The following is an 11,800-nucleotide window of genomic DNA, read 5'->3' as shown; positions in this document are numbered from 1 at the left end:
AGTATTTTAGATTACGAAGACTTAAATCTTGTGAATCAAAAAACTTGTTTAAAGAGCCATCAGATATAACTCTTGAGAAACGATACTGTAAGTAATTTGAAATGTTGCAACATAATCATGCAACATAATATTTATTTTTTAATTTACGATTGGACCGTAAGACATAAAGAATTTGAAATCTACGATTTGAAATCAATAAATATCAACGGTCGACTTTAGGATTGATTTGTTTCATCAAATCATTTTACAAACTATGTAGGATACGAAAAAAGTTGAAATGACAAAAATTGTTATCCTAAAAAAGATCTACAATTTCGTTTAGAATCACTTCTTCATAGGATGCGTACTTTTTGTTTTATTCGTGAAAAATAACGTTGAAAAAAAATGTGTGAAAAAACGACGAAAGTTACGAGAAAAAATCTAACAAAACCTGTTTACAAATGTCTGCGAAAAGCGAGCGCGCAGCGCGAGTGTCACGATGAGAATGTGTACGTCAAAGCCTACAGAGCTTTAAGAAACTTAATATTTTACTGTACTGAATTAAGTATACATTTGGTTGAATGTGGGATTTTTTGGTTGAAAATTCATGTTTTGAGCTTCATCTCGTCACTTGATATTAATTAATCTCTTCAGTTAAAAACGTAACTATCTTGTTTGATATAAAATAGTGCATCAATCCTGAGCAACAGCACATTCATTATGAAGCAAGCAGCTGTATTTGAAACTAAGATGCAAGAAAAAAAAGAGAGATAAATTATGAATTTCGAGTTTTCGGTTAAAAATTATGGGAAAGAAATTTCTGAAGAAAAGCCTGCAAATTGTATACCCTTCCAATGTAATCTTGAAAATGAAATAACTTGCAATTTCACATTTTTCCGATTCAAGAATACGTAGCATCTCTCTTCTATATTATTTGTCGTAGAATCTGAGAAGAGAGGATAAGTTACGAAAACTCTCAACAGAAATTGAACGGATTAACCGATTTTCTTCTTTCTTTTTTAAATCTTCTCGTCGTTATCTACTGCATCTAATGCAGAATAATAAAATTAAATTCCTTAATAGTTTAATGATTTTTCATTTCTCTCAACCGGCTCTTATCTCTAACAATGGAAAGGTTGAGTGAGGTATGACAGGAACTCAATCAAATCCTGAGCTCAATCCTGGGTTTCTACTAGGTTTTGAGTATCGTCGAAAAAAACACACTCTAGTTTCATTCGGAAATGATCTGCCCTAAATTTCTTTCACCATGGGTACACTTATGGTGGCCGTTCGCTACTTCTCAGGCGCACAAAATGCATCAAATTTTCAATTAATTGCAATAAAACAAGAACCAGACCATTTTTCGAAAAATCCCTCTTTGAGGGCTTTTATTTACCCACTAAAATGCAATTACTGCAATTACTTAACGGGTGTGTATACGACAGTCTAATCTTGATATTAAAGTAATATGTGAGGTTGTTTGTCATTTAAAAGCATTAAAACTTTTCACCTTTTTTAATATTTGATCATATGTATGGGTTTAAAGTTTTTACTATGATTCTTTGATTGAATGTACTAAAATATTATTTTATTATGGTTGCTAAATTGACATGGTGCGGTGCTGCCAACCCTTAAAAGTGTTTTATTTCACTGAATCAATAAGTTTTTAATTGGGTCATTATAACCTGAAAAATTATCAAGTTATAACCAAATCCACCGAAATTCATTTTTCCCTGTATTCTGTGCGGGGTCCTTTCATTGATGAACTATGACAATTTTTTAATAACACATTTTTTTAACTTCCGTGTAAGGTTTGGTTTTCAGGTATTTTAGACATTTTAGAATACGCGAGCAATATTTTCAATCGTATTAAAATTTTTATTATTATTTATACTGACGACATAGTACTGCGCCGATTTTATAACCATGCTCTGATGTATCTTGAGGTTTTTTATAAAAATCATTCTATTTTACTGATATCGTTTCGTTTCTTATTTTTCTCTAATATACATATATGCACCTGCGCCCAATTACTCTTAATTTAAATATAATTATTCGATATTTTCTTTTATTTTAGAAAAAATAGTAATTTTAATTTAAACATTATCATTAATGCCTTATTTTGTTCTCTAAGATATTTCTTACAGTTAAATTCGGATTAATTTCATTTAAATTAAACTAGAAATAAGTTACTGGGCTAGCTAGATTGCTATATATATATACATAAATTTGATCAAATTTGTTTCAATAAAAATCAACTACGGTTTGTTGAGAAATATCCAAGTAGAATTCTAGATCGTATTTTTAATAAGGAAATAATCTACGATGACAGTGGAATCAAAATTACTATCAATAAGATGATTTTCTAGTATCGCTCAGTGTAAAATATGTAGTGATTGCTTTTAAAACTTGTGTCGATTATTGGTCTCCGTGATCGAAAAGACTTTCAAGAAGAGTCTTTTTTTAAACTACGATTGTTTTCGAAAACGAAAGAAATACCAAATCTCTAATAACTAGTGTTTAAATTCAACCATTATCGACTTAACTATTTTATTTGAAGCCACAAATAGATATCATGGTTTAGACGTTTTTTGATTTAGCAATGGGGCTATTTCGAATACGAATGCAAAAATTCATAGCAGATATCCTCCTAGAACAAGAGGTAGCATAAGTTTTGTTTGTTCAATTGAGCTCTCATCTTGCTGATTCTGCGAGGTTTCCATAGATGTATGATTATACAATTTTTTAATTAGTCCGCCCTGCATTAATGGTTCTAAAAGATCATCAATTCTAGGAAAATAAGGATATCCTGTCTTTAAAATCATGCTGCTCAGACCAGATCGCAGACATGGTTTAGCAATCTTTAATAGCTTTTTTCTTTCTTGACTTCATGGGCATAGTCTTTTACGCGTACGTCTCTCTGCAAGAACGTAACATTTCTATGCCTAATCAAGTAATCTATCAACCTTCCCTTACGATTTGAACGTTGATTACTGAGGACTGAGCAATTTAATCGCCTGATATTTTTCTTAAGATATCTGCCATTGATGTTCCTGTCATTAGTGTCAGAATTGTATTGCTTCCGTTTTTAATGTAAAATTTTTGACAACTGTACAAATCACCGAGGAAGATATAAGAAACGCAAAAAAGCGTCAATATGAATACACTTCGTTCACATTACTTGGTAGATTCTTTGTATTAAATACAGTCTCAAAAAATGCGAATATTAGGGTCCCTATTTAAGTGATCGAAACCACGGGTACGTAGTAGAACTTATCATCTATTCTGACTATATCTTCCTGAGTCGAAATTTACACCCTACTTTAAAGTTGCAGCTCCTTATTAGAACTTGCTTTAACGCTATTTAAACTTATAGCCCCTGCTTTAAACTTCTAACTCCTAGAAAATGAAACATTAGAGCCTACTTCGAAGCTATAACGCCTCTCTGGAGCTACTTTGAAACTTTAGAGCCTATATATTTTTATAACTCAAGGCCCTACTTTGACGCTGTTTAACCTGCCCTTCAATTCTGACCCTCCATTGAATCTTTTGAGCCTGCAATGTTCGGACTTCATAAAAATAAAGTAAAAATTATTTTTTACTTAGGTTAAATGAACTCATTGGTCATCTTACTAACTGAATGCACACTTAATTAACAAAAATGTTTAATTCAAGATTAAACCTAACTGTCATTAATTATTTATATATAAATCAATACTTCTTTGCAATGCTTCATTACAGAAAAATATTTTCTCTTGACTGAAAATGCTGAAAATCTGTATGAGAATGATATGCATCATGGAAAATTACTAAATATTGCCGATTTATAAGTCATTATAAAGATTTTTATCAATAATTAATAAAAGTGTGTGTATTCAACGATTATGTAGGTGATTGAGAATCACAACTTATTATAAGAATAAAATATTTTCTATCGCTAACAAAAAATATTATGAATAAAATAAAATATTTGAAAAATATATTAAAATATATATTTAATTATTATAATTAAATTGACTGATCGTTATTAGATTTTTATTAGAGTATTGCGGTTAATTTATTTGCAACATGATTTTATGGAGAAAATAATTTTTCCCAAAGAACGCAGTACCACTTTTCTAATAGTTTAGTCATTTTTGTTACTAAACAATATTTATTGAGAATTTCTTAAACATTTTCTGAGAGAAATATTACTATTTACGTGTCTACAACTTGATTTAGGAGGGAAAATCATTTCTTTTTGTGGGAAAATGTTTACTGTTTTAATTTTTGATCATATTTATTGAAGAATAAGCACGGTCAAATTTATACAAAATAATTGACAACTTTTTTCAAATCTTTCCTTAATAAAAAGATAAAAAATATTTTTATTGAAATTAGAAAGTTTGACATTGTATTCGTTTAAGTAATAAATAACACAGAATAAAATTTAAATATGTAGCCTCAAGTTCTTTTAAAGGTTAAAACGTAGAATACCTCTGAAAAACAGAACCAATTTATATTAAACTCTCCAAAAATCATAAATTAAAGTAAATTAAAAGCAATTACTTAATTAATTGTTTTGTATTTAAAACGATTTTGGACCTTGAATTATTGGGCAAGTGCTAATGATTTTTATCAAAGACATCCTAATGCGTTCCTTTAGCGGAATCGGTTAGGGCGTTAGGCGTTCGGTAAATATTCACTGCGTGCGTGCGATCTCGGGGACGCTTCTTAGTACTTGCGTATTTTTCAATGCACCATGCTTTAGCGTCATAATCAAAAAATTATATTAATAATTTGTCCAAAAAATAATTACAAATATCCTTGATCTTTATATCACAGATATTATTTTATTTTTTCTAATAAATAACAAATCTTATTTTTATTCATCAATATTGGTGTGAGATTATAGAGAACCTGGTTTGATGCCACAAGTCCTACAGTAGTAGTTTAAACTTTAAAAGAGGGTCTAATTTTGTCTTAAATATAGACCCTACTTTCACGCTAAACGTGAAAAAACGACCGATTTCGGACACTTTTAGTGTCAAAGTAGGGTCAAATTTACATTGAAATCACTCCTTGTTCAGAACCTACTTTACATCTTCCAGTGCATACTAAGGTAGGATTTACGGTTTCAAAGTACAGCCTATATTTCGACTCGGGTTATGCCAGTTGTTTTGTTTCTAGAAAGGGCACGATACCCCCCCCCCCTCCCTATCATCAGAAGCAGTTTCAATAATCTGAAAATTTATCACTTTGGAAACGATTCTTGCTAATAGTGCCTGATCCAGTGACTTTAATTGGTGATCCCAAACTTTTTCGCGTTATGCAAAAGGTAGGGGGTCCTTAAACGAAGTGATGTTAATTTCGAAATTATTTTGATCGTGCAGTTTTTTTGGAAAAATTCCTACTTTCAAAGAGTATTTTTGCTTCGTATAAATATTAAAAAATGGATTATACTGATGCACAGTAACGAAGTTTTGTAATTGAGCACCTGAATGGTTATCACTATTTGATTATTTCTTGATGATCTCTAGAAATGTAAAGTCTAAAAAGCTCCTGGACAATATAACTTGAAGTAATCTCCGTTAAGAGCTCGGATTAAGGTTAGCGGCACTATTGAGAGCAAAACTATTGAGAAAGTGGCCTGTACTCACTTTTTCTATCGGTGATGATTGTTGTGTGATACACTTTCAATTTCTGTTATACAGAATTAACCACATCTTGTGGGGAATATAGTAACTTAATTAACATCGTAGAATTTTGGCGAAGTTTTGAACAATTTTTCTTGAATAGAAAATGTGTTTAAAAAAATAGGTAAAAATAGGTCATTTCTTTTTTAATTTAACAGTGTACCAATATGCTCCCATTATAAAATGCTTAGAAAATACAATTTAAAGAGCATGTATCTCGCATTTTGATAGTATTGTTCGATTGCCTGGGGTGTTGATCTTCATATATTTTTTATGCCTGACTTCAACAAGTCTAAAGCTTTCCTTGAGGTCAAATTTCTATAGTTTATAAACGTATTTGACAGAGTGTTCTCAATTCTGTTTAGAATATCGTATGTAATTGAATCTTCATATTCGCTTTTTCTATCGGTGATGATTATTCTTAAGAACTCTTTCAAGACAAAAATGTAATTAACGAGATCATTAGACCTCTTTACTTCACTAAATTATCCATCTAAGACACTGATTCTGGTACTTACTCAAGTTTCAAGAACTTGCATTAGAATTGAGATGCTAGAATAATTAGTACATATTCTCAACACTTCTTGTACTACGAATAGGATATTAAGTCTCTTTTTGCTAACAAGGGGACCTTTAGGTCTACTTTTTTTGTTTGTTTAAATGAATACTCTCCTCAATAAAAGATGCATACCAGGGATATTCTGAGAAAAATTAAGGAGACGCAATTTTTACCCATTTGCGAGAAAAATGCATTTTAGAAATTTCGAATGGATGGTCATCGAGCCGGTGTAAAATAACGTCAAAGCGTCGGTAGCTTGCTGGTAGAACGATTGGCTGATAGTCGCAAGCTTGCGCGTTCGATTCTCGCTATCCGTACTTTCTTTTTTTTTTGTTAGAAATATTCCATAATTATAAAACAAAAAGCGAATTTCAACATAGAAATTTAGTATGAAGAATATGATTCAAAGGCAGAGACGACTGACCGAGTTTTGTTTAATAAATATCGAAATTAGATATAATTCTGTGTGGTCCTTCTACGTCGCATGGAATTGCATAAGATTGCCATATATGTTTTTCAGTTTACTCTCACATAAGCCATCATGGAATAAAGAGCAGTATTATAAACGGTCTATAATTTGTTACATTTTATTTAAGCCCTTAATTCTATTAGGTTATGGGCCCAGTTCATCGCGTCTAAACGGTTTGCAAGTGTTTTACGAAAATGGATAGCAAATTAAGTAAACGTAACATACAGCCGTTTAATGGTGAAAATTATACGGTGTGGAAGTTTCGAGTGAGATTATTACTAGCTGAACTTGGTGTGTTAGACGTTGTGGACAATGATCTTCCAGCATTGAACATCCGGATTTCGGACGATTGGCATAAAAAGGACTCTACCGCAAAAAGCATAATTGTGGAATATTTAAGTGATACTTTTCTGGGTTTTGCAAAAGACACTGCTACTGCAAAAGACATTTTTCAGGGTTTAGATGCAATTTATGAAAGACGTAGTTTGGCAACCCAGTTGGCTTTGAGAGAACAACTTTTAAGTTTAAAATTGCAAGGTGAAGTAACCTTACTGCAACATTTTACAAAATTCGATACGATAATTGCAGATTTAATAGCAGCAGGTTTCTCGCTTTATGAGATAAACAAGATCTTCCACCTTTTACTGACCTTACCCGGTACGTACGATGGCATTGCAACAGCACTGGAGACTTTGGGTAACGACAATTTAACCCTAGCTTTTGTAAAAACAAGGCTAATGAATCATGAGGTAAAATTACGAACAGAAGACCAATCTACTACCCTTAAAGTTTTAAATGCTAGTACTGCTCCAACACCAGAATCCAATGTAAATAAGACAAACAAGAAGTGGAAACCACGTAAATTTTTCAAAAGGCAACAACGAACAACAAAACCCTCTCCATTAAAGAAAAGTGGCTTCAAATCCCCATACAAATTATATAAAGTAACTTGTGAACATTGTGGACGACACAATCATGAAAAATCCGATTGCTATTATTATAAACGGATGACACAGCAAGGAAATTTGAAAACCATTCAAACAAATATTGCAAGTGCGGATGAATTTGCATTTATGATGGGACGTTCACATCCGACTTCCAGAACTAATATTAACCAGATATCATTCTTGCAGGATTCGGGATCAACAGATCATATTATCAACAGAGAAGATGTATTTACGACGAGTAAAATGTTATCATCGCCACTGAAAATCCTCGAAGAAAAAGCAGGAGAATCAATAAGCGCTATCAAAACTGGAAACATTCAAGTAATTACAAATCTCGGAAGGCCAGCAGTTTTAGAAAACGTCCTATATGCACCGGATGCTGCATTCAATTTGTTATCGGTTCGTCGTCTGCAAAAAAAAGGTTTCAAAATAATTTTCGACACCGAAGGGGTCACCGTAGAAAATGGTAAAGGAAAAACCATTCTAAGAGGTAAGTCAGTAAATGGTTTATTTAGTGTTGTTTTTAGTATCAACAAAAACATGGTAAATGGCAGTCACATAAATGTCAATAAGTCTAATAATTTCAAGTTGTGGCACGAACATCTTGGTCATATAAGTAATTTTAAATTTGATCAAATAAAAAGTCCAAAATTGTTTGAAGATGTTGATAACCTTGATGACGTGAAACCTACAAATGAAATATGTGAACCTTGCATTTTTGGTAAGCAAGCGCGACTTCCATTTAATAAAACCAAAAACAAAAACCATATTACAAGACCCTTATTTATTGTTCATACCGATGTTTGTGGGCCGATTACACCACCCACTATTGACAATAAAAATTACTTTGTAACTTTTATTGATGAGTTCACTCACTACACAGTTACATATTTGTTAATTTTCAAATCAGATGTTTTTGGTTTTTTCAAAGATTTTGTAGCAAAAAGTGAAACTCATTTCAATTTAAAAATTGTTAATCTCTACTGTGACAATGGACGAGAATACATGTCAAGTGACTTCAAAGATTTTTGCTCAAAAAAAGGGAATAATGTTCCATTTAACGGTACCTTACACACCGCAGCAAAATGGAGTAGCGGAACGAATGAATCGAACTATTACAGAGAAAGCTCGTGCAATTATAAACGCAGCAAGTTTAGATAAACAGTTTTGGGGTGAGGCTGTATTAACAGCAACCTATTTAATAAATTTAACACCTACAAAAGCTGTTGAAAGTTCGAAAACTCCGTATGAACTGTGGCATAATAAAAAACCCAGGTTAAATCAATTAAGGGTTTTTGGTTCTACCGTATACATACACTCAAAAACAAGAACTAATAAATTTGATACTAAATCAGTCAAAAGAGTTCTTGTGGGATATGAACCAAATGGGTACAAAATATGGAACATTGAAACCGAAAAGTTTATAATAGCGCGCGATGTCATTTTTGATGAAACAAGCTTTAAGGTTTCAAGACCAAGGTTATCTCAAGGATCTAATTCTTCTACACAAGATCCGATAACCAACAGCGAAAACTGTGATACGAACGCAGAGCATGTAGAAATTTCCGAATGTAGTAAATCTTTTTTACCTGAAGTCAAATCACAAGAAAACGGAAAATAAAAACGACGAGTTCGATTCATATGCAGCGTGCACACAAAATGTTATTGATAAAATCCCTAAAAATTTCCAAGAAATTAGAGAAAGGGATGATGAAACTCAGTGGGAGTTGGCTATAAAGGAAGAACTCAGTTCACTTCAAATAAATAATACTTGGAATATTGTACCAAAACCCTTAAATAAAAATATCATAACTTGTAAATGGGTATTCACATTAAAAAATGATGAATTCGGATTTCCTACAAAATACAAGGCAAGGGTAGTTGCGCGGGGTTTTAGCCAAGAGTATTCAGAACATTATAACGAAATTTTCGCTCCAGTTGCAAGAATTTCCACTTTTCGTTTTCTTTTGGCATTTGGGAATCAGTTTAATCTTTTGATTCATCAAATGGATGTAAAAACTGCATTCTTAAATGGCATATTAAAAGAAGAAATTTACATGCAAATTCCGGAAGGTGTCGAGGCAGAAAATAATCAGGTGTGCAAATTAAATAGATATACAGGGTCTTTCAAAACGTTCGCATGCGAGTTATATCACTGCATTAAGCGAAAAAATCGATTAAAAATCACCAAACAATCACATGTCTATAACGCATAGATTAATCGCAAATTAACAATAAGGTTTAGCCAATCAAAGCTTGTGGAACGTTTAAGTTTCTCCCTTTTGGCAAGAGGGAACGGAAAAGGAGGAGTTGTTCGTCCATGTGTTACAAAAAATATAAAAAAAAAAGTATCAATTTCAACAACAAACATAACCCGCCCTGGTCTACTGAGCTCTGTCTTGAAGGACAATAGGGCAATCGAAGGGATTATCTCCGAAAGCGTAGAGCGAGCCGTGGCTAGAGCGAAACATGTGTTCGGCATATGGTATTTTATGGTTGCACTTTCCAGCAGCTCGGACAGTAACACTTTTCAAGTAAGAAATGTATTTAAAAATCCTTTAAAATTTATTCCAAGCATTTACATTGAATAACGGCTATTTTTTTTTAAAGTCAAAATGTATTCCAAATCATTTTGCATGAAAAGTTAGTTAATTAAAAAAAATAGACGAACGTTTTCAAAGGCATCGGCTCGCTCTACGCTTTCGGAGATAATCCCTTCGATTGCCCTATTGTCCTTCAAGACAGAGCTCAGTAGACCAGGGCGGGTTATGTTTGTTGTTGAAATTGATACTTTTTTTTAAATATTTTTTGTAACACATGGACGCAAAACTCCTCCTTTTCCATTCCCTCTTGCCAAAAGGGAGGAATTTAAACGTTCCACAAGCTTTGATTGGCTAAACCTTATTGTTAATTTGCGATTAATCTATGCGTTAGAGACATGTGATTGTTTGGTGATTTTTAATCGATTTTTTTCGCTTAATGCAGTGATATAACTCGCATTCGAACGTTTTGAAAGACCCTGTATATATGGTTTAAAATAATCATCTCGTTGTTGGTATGAATATTTTGATAAAATAATGAAAGAAAACGGTTTCGAAAATTCTTCAGCTGATAACTGTTTATATTATTTGAACAAAGGTCACGTAAATAAAAACAGCTACTTACTTTTATATGTAGATGACATTATCATAGTAACATACGATCAAGAAACTATGTTCAAATTGAAATAATATCAACACAGTTGTTTTAAAATGACCGATATGAACGAAATAAAAGTTTTTCTAGGAATTTTGATTAAAAGGGAGGAAGAAACAATATCATTAAATCGAACTGCATATTTGAGAAATGTTTTAAAAAACTTTGCTATGAGTGAATGTAAATCCATAGACACACCTTTACCGTTAAAAATAGATTTTGATGCTTTAAATTCAGATGAACATTACAATGCACCTTGTAAAAATTTAATTGGATGCCTTATGTATGCAATGCTATCAACAAGGCCTGATCTTTGTTTTCCAATTAATTTCTTGAGTCGATATCAAAGTAAAAATACGAAAGAATTGTGGAAGTGCTTAAAAAGAGTGTTAAGATACGTAAAAGGTACTTTAAAATTGAAACTTACTTACATTAAAAGTGAGTATAAAAATATGTTAATTGGCTATGTTGAGGCTGACTGGGGCAGTAACGAAATTGATAGAAAAAGTACAACCGGATATCTGTTCAGAATTTTTGAAAAATGTACTATAACATGGAATACTAGGAGGCAGAATTTTATTGGGACTTCATTCACAGAAGCTGAATACATAGCACTTTTTGAGGGTGCTAAAGAAGCTATGTGGCTAAAGTCGCTCTTAACTAGTATAAATATAAATATAATAGAAGACATTGTTATCTATGAAGACAACACTGGTTGTATAAGTATTGCCAACAACTCCACGCATCATAAAAGGTCAAAACATATTGACATTAAGTACCACTTCACCCGAGATCTAATACATAAAGGTTATATATCTCTTAAATATCTGTCCACAGGTGACCAACTGGCAGATATTTTTACAAAGACCGTAATTGCTTCAAGGCTAATGGGAATAAGATTCGCTCTAGGATTACACTGATTAGTCATTTGATATTTTGATATTCATTCATTGATCTATGTTATATTTCCTATTCA

This window comes from Belonocnema kinseyi, chromosome 5 (assembly GCF_010883055.1).
Source record: "Belonocnema kinseyi isolate 2016_QV_RU_SX_M_011 chromosome 5, B_treatae_v1, whole genome shotgun sequence".
In the NCBI taxonomy this organism is placed as follows: Eukaryota; Metazoa; Arthropoda; class Insecta; order Hymenoptera; family Cynipidae; genus Belonocnema; species Belonocnema kinseyi.
Note: the sequence above shows the minus strand (reverse complement) of the source record.